Here is a 17,778-nt window from a genome sequence, read left to right on the forward strand (position 1 = left end):
AATCGATAAAACAAACCGTCTCATAATAAATTTAACGCTCAAATTATCAAAACTGAAAAGAAATCGATCAAGTACACGTCACCGGAAAACAAGTAAGTCCAAAACTCACAGTTCCACGTGAACCGGAACTGCTATGATACCAACTGTAACGGTCCAAAAATTTTTTCCTTCTAATGGGTTAATTTTTCAACCCAAATAGCAAGGCCAAACCCCCTGACACGTCACTCGAGAGCAAAAGATTGATAAAAAGAAAAGTTAAATACAGTAAGGAAAGACATAAAATAAGGGAGATAACTTAAAACTCTTGTTAAATATAATTATATCAACTTCAGTACAAGAGCTATCAAGGATGCTTGCTTCATAATTATAAGGAAAAGTCTGTTTGAGCACAAGAACCTTTAAGAAGAAAAGAGAACCCTGAAGACGTTTATATAAGACAAACAGAAAATATATGAACTGAAATACTTTCATTAATAAAATATGTGTTTAACATTCATTTAAAATGCATATAAGTACTATACAATGGAAAATTTAAACAAATCAAACATGAACAACGTCTCCAAAACAATCTCAAGTTCACCTATTAATCATGCCATGATATATATACATATATATAAAGACGACAAAGCGAATACCAATTTTGTGTCTCCGGATTCGCTGCCGCAAGATTCTTGTAGCTCACTGTCCCAGGCTAAATTCTAACTTTGTGGGGAAAAAAAAAACAAAAACAAAAAAACAGGGTAAGCCCACAACCCAGTAGGAGGTATAACGGTAATCTAGTAATGCCACAAAATAAGTGCAACAGTAAGGCAATAAACAAAAAGCCTGAAATCCAGAAATGAATGTAAAGCATTCGTTATTTAACATTTGTACATTTGTAAGCTGCCATTCTTAAAATTCAGATAAAAATTCACTCTATTATTTATAAGGCCAGATCCAACGTCGGGGTAGTCCGATACCAGACACCGTTATCAAACAAACGGTCTTCCGGGTTGCCACCCATAGGTGGGATGCCAATTAAGGCCTGATGGTCCTATAGTAGAGTTCTCTAATTTCCGATCAGATTCACCTCAAAGGAAACATCCATAAGATATGAAAACCCTCGTAAACTCATAGCGAAAAGCTAATATGAAAACAACATTGGCAGCATTCCCATAATTAGAAAATAAGCTCTTACCAAAGACAACTACTCATCATGAGAACGAAAATCACTTATCTTAAATTATGATAATCTATGCTCAATGAAAAGAATCAAGATTACTGAAATGACAAATAATTGGTGCTACTAGTCACTGCAAAATGAGCGAACTCAGCAAGCCATTCATTATAAGTTTCATAAACCACACAACTAATCTCATACTTTTTAGTGTTTGAAAATATGAAAAACTAACCCATGCTTGGCTGCAAAAGAGAGTCACGGAATGGAGAATATAAAACGGTTCCAAACCAATCAGGGTAGAGGCAAGCAAGAAGGGAAAACAACTCAAAATCAATGTGCAATAAAACTCATTTCCAGAATTTGCAGTTTCGCCAATCAAGATCAAAATTTCGTGCAAAATTCGTTATGTGATGGAATTCAGAAAACTTAGTGTCATTAGAAATGTGGGAAATCCCTCTACAACATGAAAATGAAAAACTGAAGAAATCTAGTACATAGCTCAGTCAAAATGTCTCAAACAAACAGGACAGAGACGAACGTTTTCAGATAAAATTCAGTTTCGATAGCCTACATTCAAAAATTCGAGTAAAATTCATTACACAATGGAATTTAGAAAACTTGGTCTTGTTAGAAAGCCGAGAGAGTCCTCTTAAACATAAAAATAAAAGTGGAAGGTGTCAAGGTATATATCTGTGTCGAAGAGTCTCCACAAAACAGGACATGGAAACAGGTTCAGAATTTACAGTTTCGATAGTCACTATTAGAAAATTCATAGAAAATTCATTGTCCGACGATATTTAGCAAATTTTTTGTCTTTGGAAAGCTGAGGAGACCCTCTTTAACTTAAAAATGATAAGAAAATATAAAGAGTTTCATGGCTGTGTTGAAACTCCTATACCAAACAGGACAGAAATCACGTTTTCAAGAATTTCAGATTCTTTCACAAACATGGGATGGGCTATTTTTGAAACTCAATTGGGGACTTGAGTTTTTGGTGACAATTGGGGACATGAGTTTTTGGTGAAAATCAGAACAAATGAAGTTAAAACATATTGGAGACAGTATGCTTAATCATTTGGTGGAAACAAGTCGCAAGTTTGACACAAACATTAAATCAATCTTTGATATCCAAATCAGGTTGTATCATGTTGTAACAAGGAAAGCTACACATATTCAGGAAATTAAAATTTCAATTTCAGTTTATAAGAACAATGCCTTCACAAAGCACGAGATCAATACACTAAGATTCCATAAAAATTAATTAGAAAACACCAAATTCTACTCCCTCTAGCAGATTCAAGCAAGGTTATGAATATAATCAAATTTTAATATTATGAGCTGATAAATCACAAGACCAAGATGATTATACATACCCATTAAGGGAATTTCAGAAATCATACAAAAACATGGAAGAATTACATCGATTTATCTATCAAAATCAGTTTGATGAGCACAAGTAAAAATAAGAAAATAACGAAAGCATAAAAACACCCATACCTCAAATGTGATTCCACAGCAAGACCACACATTTGCAACCTTGTTGAAATTTCAAATCGTTGATTAAGATACCGTGGAACCATTGTGGTAAAAGAATACGGAATTATAATTCGAAATTAAGGAAATAGTTCCTTACCTCCATACTAATTTACTTCAAGGATCTGAAACAACAATTGATTAAAGATTATCTTTGCTTGACTCACTCATTCACTTGGGTTTTGGAGTTCAGGGAAAACAAGAAATTCAGAGAACAGGGACGAACACAAAGAATGAAAAGAAAATTAGATTATTTTATTATGGAACACCCTTGACATGTGTTTAGATGCACGGAGAATTATAAGGCAACTTTTGACACGTGGCTAAACTGCATGAAGAGATATTAAGGCATCCTGGTTTAGGATTGGAGTTGCCAGATGTATTAGAGACACCCAACCCAAACTTATGCTCTAAGGTGCAAGAAAATTGATAAAGGCACTCCTCCACTACTATGGGTATCTGATACTTGGACTCAAAAACCCGAATATCCGAATATGTTAGGATCGCGGCTAAAGCACTAGGGAAAATTTTTAGAATGTTACACCCTTTAGCCTAAAGCACCAGGGGAAATTTTTAGAATGTTACATGCTTGGTAACTAACGTTTCAATGACGTAATTAAATGTCGGCATGCTCGATAGAAATCTATCAATGCCGATAGTCAAGTGAAAAAAATTCAATTTTCTGGTTACTTTACATCATGTGCCATCAAAGAAAATTTAAGCAACATACTATGTCGTTAGCAGTACCGGCATGTTCGAGAATTAACTGACTGTGCCGGCAGTGGACTGATGAACACCAGAAAAATTTCAATACGAAATAGGTTTTGAATTTCAAAACGGAATAGGTCGAACACAGCCGGGAGGGGCTATGCCCCTCGGACCCTCCGGATAGCGGTAGGTAAAAAGCAACTTTTGTACTGGAATAGTTTTTTTGTTGAATACTGCCAGCTTGAATTTCAAAATGAGGGATATCGAGCGGACGACATGGCCGTAGTATAAAAACCATGTCGATATGGCTGCTTCCGGCATTGTATTCATACCACGTCCATGCCGGCACCGAGATTTTTCAGCTGCAAAAATGGTGGATTCAAAGAAAAAAAAACAAATTTTCAACCTCTTAGCAGCTTTACCTGAGTATTGGGGATGCTTATATGTTGTGCTAGTTTACTTTCTTGTGTAGGTTCTTCAAAAAACTCTCCATACTCGTAAAAATCATCATTCAAGGGTGTTGTTTCAACAAAGAATTGCAATTGTGAATTGTTGTCATTAGTTGAAGATTCAAGATATGCTCCTTGTTGTAGTTGAGCTAAAGATTCAGCAGCAGCAATTCTCTCTTCACAATCATCCTCCATTTTCACCAAAAAAAATTCCCTCTCAAATATTTTTTTCCCTCCTTTTACTCTCTCCCCACTCACCCAAATACAAATAAAAATACACACTAATCATTTAACAAATACTTAAGATTTTTCCTAATTAAACACTAAATCTGATTAGTGAGGGGTAGATTAGGAATTATATAAAATACTTAGATAAGGGGTGACCGTGATTTGATATTTAAATCCAATTTTTGTCCTTTTCCTCTATCCCCAATTAGTTTTAGTATCCCAAATCGCGCGTTCATAATTAATATACACATAAATATAACTATCAAATTATACAAAAATAAAACGGGCTGCGAGTTATAACCCCAAAGGTGTCATTATCCATGCACAAAAACTCCAACAAAACAAATTGTTCACAAAAACCCCATTTAACATAATATCTCTATATTACCCTTTTTGTAGTTTAAATCACCCCAACAAAAATAAAAATCAACCCCACCTTTCAATTTTACTATATTATCACCACCAACAAACAACCCACCACCAACTACACTAGCAGCACCACCACCACCGCGCCACCACCACTGACCACCACCACCACCGCCCACTGCCGCCGTCTACCGTCAACCACCACCGCCTCCAACCACCACCACCACTGACCGCCGCCGCCACCTAGTTTCATTGATCAATATTCAACAAAATGAGAAAAACAATAATGAAACCAAACAGAAAAAATGATGAAACCAAAATTGGTTTCACTAAAATTAGATGCATCATGAAAGAAAGGAGAAGGAAGAAAAAAGAAAAAAAATGAAACACAATAAGATGATTGTGAACTGCACCGCCGCCGCCACCTACCACCACCGTCAACTGCACCACCCCCATCGCCGCCACAACCACCATCACCACAACCACCACTACCATCACCTCCTCAACTAAAACTAGTTTCAACAAAAAAATATCCACCTATGTGTCACCATCAAAAATTGGTTTCATAGAGAACAATATTCAACAAAAATGAAAAAATACGATGAAACCTAATTAGGTTTCAGCATTTTTCCACGTAGTCATTTCACCAAACACAACTTTAATGATGAAATCAAACACACCGACTTCCAAGTCAGTTCGAATAAAATAGGAAAAAATCAAGTGAAACCAAAATTTGGTTTCATCATAAAGAAAAGGAGAAGGAAGAAAAATGAAAAAAATGAAGGGTTATTTAGTGTTTGGTACCCAGCAAATGTCCAACACCTAGTTTTGGTGCCCAATATTTAAAATATTAAGGGTTGGTACCTTGACCCGTCAAAGACTGTCAAGTCAAACAGTGGACTTGACTTTATTATACATTCCGTTTCAGAACTTATGTTATTACCTATTTGCCGTATGAATGCTAACAATGACCAAAACTGTCCTAACGTCTGGTTAGATACATAACGGGTGCACCACCACCTTCTGGAACTGCTGCTTCTTCACCGTAACCATGAGCAGAACTCCACCACCAGTCGAAACTACCAACTACCGCCACGTTCTTTTCTTCTTATTGTATTATTCTTCTTTTTCTTCCTTCTCTTTTTACTTTTTTTAACAAGCATCAAGAAGTATAACCATCAACAGATTCAACACGACTATTTTCAGTTGAGAAGAAGATTTTCGATCAAAATCACGTCAAATCGTTGACTACAAAAGTATGTTAAATCATTTTATTTTCATGTTCTTCTTTAATTTAATAATATGTGTTCGATTTTTTTTTCAATTTTGAAAGTTAGGTTAACTTTGATATTATTCCTTTTTCTGATTATATTGTTTAATTAGTGTGATTATAGTTAATGGATGGACAGATTTGGATGATTGAAGTGAATAAAAAATTGGGTATATTGCAGTTCGTGCTAGATTACAATTCTAGTGTGCGTAAAGAATTGACAGTGCATGAAATTGATGTTGCTGCCGTAAATGTGGACTGAAAGAGATTTTGGGTTAGTGTTTGTTCCAAAGGGGTTAATAGGAGTTTGATAGTTCTGAATCTTCCGATGGGTTTAGGAGACTTTGGTTTCTTATCTAAAGAAATCATCGAAAGATGGGACCGGTTGTTTATACTAAAACTCGTAGCGGTGAAGATTTTGGTTGGATATTTATGTGATGGTAAACCAATTAAAGTAGATGAACAAATTTTTTGTATTCCATAGGTTTTGATACGGAATATTTTTGGTTCTGTATCTATACAATCTCCAAGTGCATTACGAACTCCGTGAAAATCAATAATTGCATCAATATGGATAATGTGAGAAGAAGAAAGCTTTTTATAAGGATGATAAGGATAGTGATAAATTGAATTGCAGTTTGATGAAATTGGTAATGGAGATTTTAAGATTTTGATTGAATGACCGTGAATAAGAAGATGATGAAATAACTGAAGAACAGTGGAACTAGGTATTTACGTTAGTTTTTATGGATGAATGCCTATGATTGTTGAGTGTTTTAGATTCACGGTATGATTATGAAACTTGGGTTCTTATTAGAACTCAAATTTGTATGTGGAGGAAGATATTAAAGGGGTTACAAATACAGCAATAAAGTCACATTTTCATCACCAGCAGAAGCATAGTAGGTGTTCGCCAAAAGTCTTGAATGAGTAGAACACCTCGATTCAAGTCACATTGGAACCGTTTGATCAATTTATTTGTAGCCATAAAATTAAATTTCATTTTTCTTAACATCACGTGCTAACGGTGTTAATGCACCGTTAAGTAATTAATGTTTATTAATAATTGAACTATTTAAGTAACACAAGGTTAAGTCAACAGTTTGACTTGACAGTCTCTGACTAGTCAAGGTACCAACCCTTGATATTTCAAATATTGGGTACCAAAGCTGGGTGTTGGACATTTGCTGGGTACCAAACGTTAAATAGCCCAAAAATGAAACAAAATAAGATGATACCTACCACCACCGTCAACTTCACCACCTCCATCGCTGCCACAACCACCACTACCATTACCTCCTCACTAAAACTAGTTTCAACAAAAAACAATCCACCCGTGTCTCACCATTGAAAATTGGTTTCATAGAGATCACTATTCAACAAAATGAAAAACAAGACGATGAAACCTAATTAGGTTTCATCATTTTCAGGCATATCGTCATTCACCAATATAACTTCAACGATGAAACCAAACACGCCGTCTTCCAAGTCAGGCCGAATAAATTAGGCAAAAATCAGGTGAAACCAAAATTTGGTTTCATCATAAACTTAATTTTCATCATTAAAATATTTGGTTACATGATAGAAAATAGGCAAGTTTATGATGAAACCAAATTTGGTTTCATCATAAACTTACTGTTTTTCACCAACCAAAACTGTCAGAATTTGATGAAATCAATTTTGGTTCAACATAAATCTGTCATTTCCCCAACACAAATATTGATTTCGACGATAAAAATGAATCATCATTTGCTGGTGATGATACATCAGAAGCTGGTGGTGTTGGTGGTTGTAGAGGATTGAATGCGGTCGGATCTGCAAGTACTGTGTTGATTGTAGAGGATAAAAGGAGGATGAGGTGTTGGTGGCGGATTTGAAGGTATTGGTAGTTTTAGATGATAGAAGGAGGAGGCTGAAGTAGTGATGATGGTGTTAATGGAGGAGGCGGAGTTATTGGTTGCGGATCTGGACATGACAGGTGGTTTGGTGGTGGCGGAGCTACTGTTGGTGATAAATCTGAACAAAAAACTAGAAGCAAAGAGAAGGAGGTGTTCGTGGATGAAATAGAGGTGTTGTTGGTGACAGATCTGGACATAGCGGCTGGTTTGGTAGTGGCGGAGCTACTGTTGGTGATAGATCTGAAAATAAAACAATAGAAAAGAGACCGAGGTGTTCGAGGAGGAGAACGGAGGTGTTCGTGGAGGAGACGGAAGTATTCGTGAAGGTGACGGAGGTGTTGTTGCTGGTGTTCGTGGAGATCTGTTGTTGCTGCTGGTGGTAATGGTGGTGGGGAGAAGGAGACATAAGAAAAAAGAAAAAAGAAAGGAGAGAAGAAGAAGAAGAAGAAAAGCTAAAAAAAGGTATGTTTGACTTTTTCTTTAAGTAACAAAAACTAAATTTGCTCATTATTATTTGACCTGGGGTTTTTGTGCCACTTTTTAATGAAACTGTTTTAATTTATTAAAAATAATATGACTGGATTTTTTATACCACAAAGTTGGTCACCTAGGTCTTTTGCTACTAGTTTTGAAAAATAAAATGACAGTAATTCGTCAAAAAGACATTATTCAAGACATTACCTTATTTAACGAACGTGCGATTGGGGATATAAATTACTTCCCCCAACCAATAGTGTTTGTTAAGGGGTGTTTTTTGGAGCGAAAATTCGAAACTACCCTTTAAAACAATAAAATCTAAATCAAACATAAAAATACCCTACTCCCTTTTAAATTCGAAACATTTCTCACTCCCTTTCAAATTCCCTTCTCCTTCTCTGCCGGCTCCTCACTTTGATTTTTTATATTATTTTTACATTCGGTAGTGATGAAGACCATGACGGTACTGAGTGCCGACATGGTTATTTAGGATGAAGACCATGCCGATACTGGGTTCCTCAGTAACGACATGGTTATTTAGGATGACGACCATGCCGATACTGAGTTCCGGCATGGTTATTCATCATGAATACCATGCCGATACTTGCTATTTCAGACAAAGTTTTTCTGTATGTTTTTGTCCTCAAACCGGCATGGTTCAGTTGGGAATCGACCATGCCGGCACCACTACCGGCATGCTCGATAATACTTTTATCATGTCGGTACTGAGTTTTTCAGGCGTAACAATGGCGGATTCAATGAAAAAAAATCAAATTTCAATACATTAATACATATACATCGGTAAATGGAGTACTTGTATGTTCAGCTTCTTTACTTTCCTGAGTTAGTTCTTCACCTAAAGCTTCATGATCATAAATATCTTGATTTAATGTTGTTGCATCAACAAATTCAACGTTAATGATTTATACTAATCATCATCAAACGAACCTATTAACTTAACTAATTATAATTAACCATTAAACATGATTAATGAGGGACATATTAGGAATTAGTTAAAATACATGGATAGGGGGTGACATTGCTTTACTATTTAATTCTTGTTTTTGTCTTTTTTCTGATTCCCCAATTGCACGTTCTATTTAGCCTTCTTTTTTTAAGCATATTACCTTATTCAATGATAAGTAGGTACTAGATTTTGCGCCCGTGCTACGCACCGGGCGGACCTGTAAACCATCCACTATCAATATTTTAACTTTTAACTGTATTTTTGGTTTGGTGTGATGTGGCTTTGCCTCGTCCAGTCGTGCATTTTGGTTTGGTGTCGCGGGACTTTGCCCCGCCCTGTCGCGATGCAACTTTTATTTGGTGTGTGATTCGGGTTCGCCTCGCCCCGTTACTTAGGATTTTTGATTTGGTGTGGCTCGGGTTCACCTTATCGCTTAAGATTTTTGGTTTGGTGTGGCTAGACTTCTCCTAAACCCGTCACGATGCATGGTTAGAATTTTTGATTTGGTTTAGCTCCGCTTCGCCTCGCCCGTCCCAATACATTTTTGATTGGGTTTGATTTGGTGGCCGAGCTAATAGGTAGCTGCTTCCTATAGCTCAAGATCGGGTGCCACTATCATTGGCCTTACAAAACTTGATCAGTTTCGCCTGTTGCCAAATCGGGTTCGGCTCCACCTACAGCAAACCATTACGGATTTATAAGTTTTTTCTTTTTTTTTTTTTTTTTTTGACACATTACGGATTTATAAGTTGGCCTTCAGTAATTGGGAATGCCCGGAATGAAGAAGTCAAACCTGATTAACAGCCGGATGGATGTTGGCAATGGCCAATAAATCTTGAAGCCTCCTGGAAGACAAACTACTGACACCTATTAATTTGTTGAGACCAAGTTTCTGCACAAAATTGAGTCGCTAAAGTCATCGGTACGATTAGCAGTCAACTTAACGGCCTGAATTGTCTGGTAGGTCTCAATGACTGAGTTGACCCGGCAGAACATTGATTCATACTAAAAGTTCTTCTCCCCATATATAAGCAACCAATTAAATTCAAGTTTGATTACTACTAAAAGAGTACATTTATGCAGCTTAATGAGATAGAGCAACCAACCTCACAGTAGGTAGGAGTAAGATTTCAAACAATCGTGTAACACTAACATGCAATGCAAATGAAACTTACCTCAGCAGATACTGATTTCACTGACAATCGTTGCATACACACTCCTGAGAAACCTGTTTCGAGAATCATAGAAGCCATGGGGCAAGCACAAAAGTTTGCGAAGATGAAGGGCCTTTTTATTAGAAGATATTACGCCGAATGCAATTGCAAGCCTCACTGTGATCAAGAAATGGAAATTTTAAGAGCAATATAGCAGATTCCACAAATTACAATGCTATCTGTGGGAGTCGAACCCACAACTGCATGGTTGAGAACCATGAGCTCTTCCATTTGAGCTAAGACAGCAAATATCATTTGCTAATGTAAGTCTGGTTATATAATGAACAGTTAAACCTCAAATGGTTCATAAGCATAAAGGGATAGCAAGAAAGAGTTCATCTTATCTCCTCTCCTGCGTTATGCACACATATCATCCCGACAACATAATCCCAAGTCTATATAGTACATATATAGAGAACAGTAGTCCACTTTATTACATTCCAAATAACTCCATCTCTAGAATTGCAGATGGAAATCCATGGTAGAAATAATTATTTGAAAACGTGGAGATTACTGAGAAAAATAGTAAAGCTCCGAATTAAAAGATCGATGCCGGTGCATGCCAAACTCGAGTAAGCTTTCATTTTGCATTAATTGACGGAAGGCCAATAGATTAAGGCAGAAAAGTTCATCAGTGAAATCCAGGAAAGTGCACTAAGAACCTGTATATGGTACTGTTGTAGAAATTTGAATCTATACAGACGCAGATAATCAATACCTTAATGTCCATCTGACACTGTACGGATTTAAATTATTTTTCGTATCAGTTAGGAGTGATGCTAATATATTCATATAAAGAATTAAAGCAATAACAAAACCACAAACCTGCATGCAAGTGAGTGGCAACACCAACTATGAGCTATTAAACTTGCACCACCTACTCCAGTTTCAATGAAGAACACTGAGATTGTCTCACCAAACCAAAAAAACCTCTTTAACTTCAATCCAAATTTCTTATTCTACTGTTAATGTTCATGATATCTTTGGTGGTCATTGCTTAGGTGCAATTGGTTTCTGCGATACAACAATCATCGAAATTAATCAATTATAACCAAGATTGACAGACCAAATCAACCGACGCCATATATGAAAGTGAATTATCAAACTTTTTAGTTGTCAACAACATACAGGAAAAATATAGTTATGAGTGGATAACCAAATAAGCTGCCATATCTTCATCCTTATCAAGTGGCGCATCTTTGTTAAACTGTCTTGTTCCCCATCTTGCTCTTATCCCACCTTCAAAAGCTGCAGAATACAATGCTTTCAGAAAAATAATTAGACTCCTTATGAAGACTTTATATTAAAATATTGACAACCAATCGAATTTACAGAATTTGCCTCCCAATGTCCGTCAATTCTGCAACAATCTTATCGCCATCATGCACAAACTCCAAAATCTGCGAATAAGACAATACATGCAAGTATCTCAAAACCAAAATATGATTGGGAAAAAGAAAATTCAGATAGGAAATGGAGTTAGCTACTTCAGATAAGCAGAAATTAAAATAGAAAATAGTAGACATAAGAGCAAATTTGGAACTCTCAGATGAAACAGTCCATACATTACTTGCCGCTGCTTACAATTTTTAGAATCCATCATTATATCACTGGTATGCAACTGAAACATGCACCGGCAAGACATTTTTGGTGTTGACCACCTAAATAATTAGATACGAATCCCCAAGGTGGAGGCTCTAGGCAGTGGATATCGCATTGAATTCATCTGCATAAGCTGCATTCAATTAAGCAAAGGAACTACATGCAACAATAATACTGTAATGACATTAGCACAGATCAAACAAAAATCATTCACCAACATTTTAAAAGTTGGTCGCATACCATGGGTCATGCCTAATACAATAGGTCAGCTGTCAAATTAAGTTTGCTCAACCTCGTGTCGATAAAGCATATTATAAACATTTAAGAGTAAAGAATTTGTCATGCAGATCCAGGTTAGGTTAATTTAGTGGAACAATAAAAATCAGATAAAAAATGTTCCTATAAACCGAGTTGATGTGAATATAATATTAACTCCAACATTGATTTTTTTTTTTAATAAATCAAGTCAGCTACCAAGTAACTAAACAATATAATGACCTCATCAGTGATTCAGTACACACTCAACTATCTGTCGAAACTTTAAGTTCTGCCGTAAATGAAAAATGGCTTTTGAGGCTGGCAAACAGATTTTTTTTTGTTTAAAGTATGCTGCTCCAAGCCTCCAATATAGTCATTTTTGTTCTTAGCCAAGAGCCGATACCATTCTGAGATGAAAATCTATGTTGTCGATATATCCATGTATACATACAAAAATGTGGTTTTTCCGAGTCTTAATTATGGTGGATTAATATTTCTTTGATGCTAAAGAGGTATAAATTTCAGATAATATTACAAATCATAAAGTTTAAAATGTACTGCAGATTTTATTTTTATTTTGCAAAACTGCACATGGAATCATTAACTATCTAGAGTATGAAATATCAAACAAACCTCAGCTAATGCAAAATTTACTTAACAGAGTTGAACGGCTAAGAACTAAGTCATACTAAAACTGTTCCCCATATCCCAGTAACATAATCAGAAAGATATATATATATATACATATGAAGTTAAAGAAACTTATATTAATATATAAAATGGTGGTTGTATACTGCACTCACATATCTAAAAGGTGTCTCCTTTAAACGAAATCCCATTGTGACAAAAACAAACCCGGTCTTTTATTGCTAGGACTTGATCCCATATTTCTTCAGTGCTCAAGCATGATATTTGCCGTTATTACTTCTTTTATTCTTGAGACCGACCCTTGCCAGCAAAATCAAAATGCAAAGAAAGATCAAATTAAGAAATTACCTTAGTTAACCGAACTAAGAGATCATTATAAACAGACGGCTTCACTACAGCTTATATCGAACAACTCACCAATTTCATCTTCTGTCCTAAGATGTATGTCCTTCTCCATCATACAATTTTTATGCTCTTCGCATCCACTACGGCTTCACTACGGATAAATCATGTAAACCACTCTTGAGACTACTACAGATAGCAAAATCGATTTGTATACCCTAACTCAGATGTGAAATGCAAAATAAAAAAAAAATAAAAAAAAAACTCTTCGTGGTGAAGAAGCCTAATTACTTTTAGAGAACACAGTCAATGGTGTTGAGGATCAATACTCCACCTAAAAACCATATAATTATTCTTATAAACTAAAGCCAATTATGTGTTATGGATAATACTGCAATGAAAACAGCAACCTAACTTACTTTTTAGAGCCTCCTCAAAAGTAAACTGGAATCAGAAATTCTCACTGCGCAATGAAAAACAATAGCATAAATTTCTGATCTTTACACTTAACAGCTTACTTTTATTATGAGGGTTTTGGTGTTCACCAACCTGGTCTCAATTTTGAGCATCTCAGCTCTATTAGTGTCGTAACCACGGGCTTTGCTCAATTCTGGGAGCAAAAAATTTCACAACAAAGATACGATGAAACATAAATTTTTACCTGATATAGCTCCTGCTCTTCAGACCACTCCAGATCCATTTCCTCTCAAATTCGCTAGACAATCCAAACTCATTGCAAACATGGTGGAACTAAACTGGTAGTTCAGGCCTTTTGTTGAACACCTTATTTGCAACCTGATGGTTTTGCTGTTAATGAAAAAACCCTTTTCAATGCAAACCTTATTTGACAACCATGAATCGATGGCACTCCCACCGATTTGAATCGAACCCAGAAATCCCCAATTACAGCACAACATCGAACCCCAAACATCCCCAGATTTTTTGTTAACTGTCATCTTCATCCCCCTCAACATGAACCCATTCTGCAATTGATCTGCGTCTTCAAACTCCACCAGCAATACCATTCAACATGAACCCTTGCTCTTCTCGCTGGTTTCTACAGCCGTTTTTTCACTCAAAACAAACCAAAATCATCACGATCCTGCACCATCACCAATTAGAATTGCAGATAGACTGATTACTGCATGTGAAACCCTTGTAATGAAAGCGTGAATCGGCCATTCAGGATTTAGCTTCGGTTAATGAAATGGTCGGTCGAAAGATTATGCAGAGAAGATGTAATGGTGAGGATCTCAGTTTCGTAAGGATATAGGAAGTTCGCAAGTAGGGAAGGAGGAAAGCCTAATATGTTAGATTTCTTACGGGTGTGTTGTACACTTAACGGACGTCAGTAGCGTACCGTTAAGTTTTTTGTATAAGCCAAGTGTAAGTTATTAGTTAGCTGTAAATACTCACATAAGTGTTGTATACCCACATTTTCGCTAATAGTGTTATAAACGGCCAGTTAAATACAGGGTGTAAACAGAGTGTTGTTCATGCCTTAATGTCTCGACCTATAGAGTCTCGCCACTTGTCCTCACCAGGATTGCTTTCCTCAAAGCTTTTATCTAATTTAATTTGAGGAGGATGTCACACTCACCGTGGGACATGGAAGCTTATATGACTTATAGGGTGTTTGATAGAAGTACTTCTGCTTCTGAACTTGTAGAAGTTATTTCTGAGAAGTCGAAAAGTTGAAAAGTAAGTTTGATAACCGGCTAACTTTTAAGTTGAAAAGCAAATAAGTAAGTTTGGCAAATTAACCTAGTTAGAAGTCAAAATATCATTATCTTATTATTATATTAGCATCGAAGATGATTAATTTTATCAAATTAACAATTTTGATCCGACAGCCAAAAGCACTTAGAACGCATAAGCATAACTAGTGTCCATTTTTTTTTGTCTTGTGAACATATTTTTGTTACGGGCACCTAGATGTCCACTTGTCTAAAATGCAAGACCATTACATTAACGTGTCTTCCAATTAGGCTTTAGTTGTCTTCCTCGGAGATATTAACGATTCTGTTATAAGAAAATGGAGAGGGTGAGAACAAGGAAAAAAGAGAGTAAAAAAAAGAACATGAAATGATCTTTAGCATTTTTCTGAAATTAGATTATGGATTTATCAAATCTACAAGTCATGGAATCCGTTTGTTGTTCAGTTAAGTCAAATAGTAACTATATGTACTTGTGTTTTAGTTCGAGTTTTGAAGAAACATTGTCTGTTAGCTTACAGCGATGGTGGTTTATGATAATTAATTGATGTGAGTTAGAGTTTTCTAGACTGGGTATATGTAGGATCTGACAAGAAGATAAAACAAAAAGAAAGAAAAACACACAAAGAATTTTTGCTAAACAAGAATCTATTAAAACCGATAAATCCTTTTCATGCACATACAAAACTACCAAACCATATACCCTATTTATACTAATTCAAAGGCAATCAGAGTTCCAAAAAAAAAAAAAAAAAACTTCCTAGACAATCAAACTACTAAATAAAATATCAAACGTAGCTTCCAAATATAGCTTGGTAAACTTCTAGAATATTCATGACAGACTCTTAAACGTAACAACCAAGTAAACTTGGTTTCCAAAAACTTGTTGCAGCTTCAATAGTCTCGGTTGAATCTAACTTCCAACAGCCTCCCTCAAGCCGAGACTATGTTGTCCCATCATTCCCAGTTTTCTTCTTAAGTACACAAATGTGTCACCTTTCAAAGGTTTTGTAAATATGTCAGCTACTTGCCCATTGCTTTGGCAGTACTCAACAGTAATCTCTTCATTGTTGACCAATTCTCGAATATAATGATATTTGATGTCGATATGCTTACTTCTCCCATGGAAAACAAGATTTTTTGTAAGAGCAATAGTTGACTTATTGTCACACACAATTTGAGTAGGAGTCTTTTGTTCATTGAAAAGAGATTTCAATATTCTTCTTAACCAAACTGCATGTGCAGCACATGATGCTGCAGATATGTATTCTGCTTCTGTTGTTGATAGAGCAACTACTTGTTGTTTCTTGGATGACCATGAAAAATACCCAGACCCTATATGAAAAGCATATCCCGAGGTGCTTTTTCTTTCTTCAATATCTCCGGCCCAATCACTGTCAGTGTATCCAACTAAATTCATAGTTTCTGTCGAGTTATATAAAATACCATAATCAATTGTTCCACAGATATACCTTAAAATCCTTTTTGCAGCTTGCAGATGAGATTGCTTTGGAGATTCCATAAACCGGCTGATCAACCCTACTCCAAAAACAATATCTGGTCTTGTGGAAGTTAAGTAACATAAACTTCCCACCAAACACTTATAATCTGTTGGATTTACAAGTTCATCAGTTCCTTCTTTTGTAAGTTTTAACCTACTTTCAACAGGAGTTAAAATAGGTTTGCAATCATTCATTTTAAAATCGCCTCAGAGTCTCCTTTGCATATCTTTGTTGTGAGACAAATATACCATTTTTTGTTTGAAGAATTTCAAGTCCAAAAAAGTAAGACATGATACCTAGATCAGTCATCTCAAATTCTCTTATCATGGCCTCCCTAAACTCCTTGATCATATCCATGTTGTTGCCCATGATGATAAGATCATCAACATATAGACACACAATGATCATATTATTTTGAGAATCAGTCTTCATGTAAAGTGTATGTTCATAAGTGCACTTTTCAAAACCTGATGAAGTAAGTATCAATCCTTGTATACCAAGCACGTGGTGCTTGCTTCAATCCATACAAGGCTTTGTGTAGCTTGTATACACAATTTTTTTGACCTTCTTTTATATAACCATCAGGTTGTTCAACATACACCTCCTCTTCAAGTATACCATTCAGGAAGGCAGATTTCACATCCATCTGATATATTTTGAATTTTTGTTGTGCAGCTATTGCAATTAGTAAACGTACTGTGTCAAGTCTTGCAACAAGAGCAAATACTTCAAAGTAATCAATCCCAGGTTTTTGTTTGTAACCCTTAAGAACCAATCTAGCTTTGAGACGATCAATTTCACCATTTGGTTTATACTTTGTCTTGTAAACCCATTTAACCCCAATAACCTTTTTACCATGCGGAAGTGTAGTGAGTTTCCAAGTTTTATTTCTTTTAATTGCATGAATTTCATTATTCATTGCTTCTATCCATATTTTATTTTGAGTAGCTTCTTCAAAATTGATTGGATCACTGTCTCCAAATAAAGCAAAGTGAATAAGATCTTCATCTTCATTCTCATCGTCTCTTGTCACCACGTAGTCTTCTAGTCGTCTTGGTGCAACACGATTACGCACAGGTCGTGTTGTTACTTCTCCTTCTTGTTGTGCAGTTTCCATAGCAGTAGGAGTAGTATCTTCTGTAACAGTATCTTGCAAAGTTACAATTTCTCGTTCATCAGAAACAATATTTTCTTTTGTTGATTTCCAGTTCCACTGACTTGATTCATCAAAAATAACATCTCGACTGATGATCATCTTTCTTGGCTCAGGATTATATAGCTTATATCCCTTTGTAGCGACATTGTATCCAAGGAAAATACATTTTTCACTCTTGTTGTATAGTTTCTTTCGAATTTCTGTTGGTATGTGTGCATATGCTATGCACCCAAATACCTTGAGATGTCTAACACTAGGTTTTCTCCCTGTCAGTTCTTCTTCTGGA

At 35.9% G+C, this 17,778-nt stretch overlaps 3 long non-coding RNA genes and 1 other non-coding gene across 9 annotated transcripts; 1 reads left to right on the top strand and 3 right to left on the bottom strand.

Moving 5' to 3' along the window:
- Positions 1–448: 448 nt before the first annotated feature.
- Positions 449–2,950, bottom strand: LOC113306671. The gene is made up of 3 exons (XR_003338777.1): positions 2,793–2,950; positions 2,657–2,695; positions 449–698 (listed from the first exon to the last, which is right to left on the bottom strand). It is a non-coding gene; the product is annotated as an uncharacterized LOC113306671 (long non-coding RNA).
- A 2,537-nt stretch (positions 2,951–5,487) lies between these two features.
- Positions 5,488–6,796, top strand: LOC113306977. Its single transcript, XR_003338957.1, has 2 exons — positions 5,488–5,699; positions 5,827–6,796. It is a non-coding gene; the product is annotated as an uncharacterized LOC113306977 (long non-coding RNA).
- Positions 6,797–10,442: 3,646 nt separating this feature from the next.
- TRNAE-CUC lies at positions 10,443–10,515 on the bottom strand. The gene has a single exon. It is a non-coding gene; the product is annotated as a tRNA-Glu (tRNA).
- Positions 10,516–10,528: 13 nt separating this feature from the next.
- On the bottom strand, positions 10,529–14,370 carry LOC113304829. 6 transcript variants are annotated; one of them, XR_003338434.1, is made up of 8 exons: positions 13,781–14,370; positions 13,539–13,582; positions 13,195–13,273; positions 12,933–13,077; positions 11,835–11,995; positions 11,398–11,669; positions 11,095–11,283; positions 10,529–11,005 (listed from the first exon to the last, which is right to left on the bottom strand). It is a non-coding gene; the product is annotated as an uncharacterized LOC113304829 (long non-coding RNA). The 6 variants fall into 6 exon arrangements; XR_003338433.1 differs by having other exon boundaries at positions 11,398–11,517; positions 11,602–11,669; positions 11,854–11,995; positions 12,933–13,273; XR_003338432.1 differs by having other exon boundaries at positions 11,398–11,517; positions 11,602–11,669; positions 12,933–13,273.
- Between the last annotated feature and the right edge of the window lie 3,408 nt (positions 14,371–17,778).

This window comes from Papaver somniferum, chromosome 8 (genome assembly GCF_003573695.1).
Source record: "Papaver somniferum cultivar HN1 chromosome 8, ASM357369v1, whole genome shotgun sequence".
NCBI classification, from domain to species: Eukaryota; Viridiplantae; Streptophyta; class Magnoliopsida; order Ranunculales; family Papaveraceae; genus Papaver; species Papaver somniferum.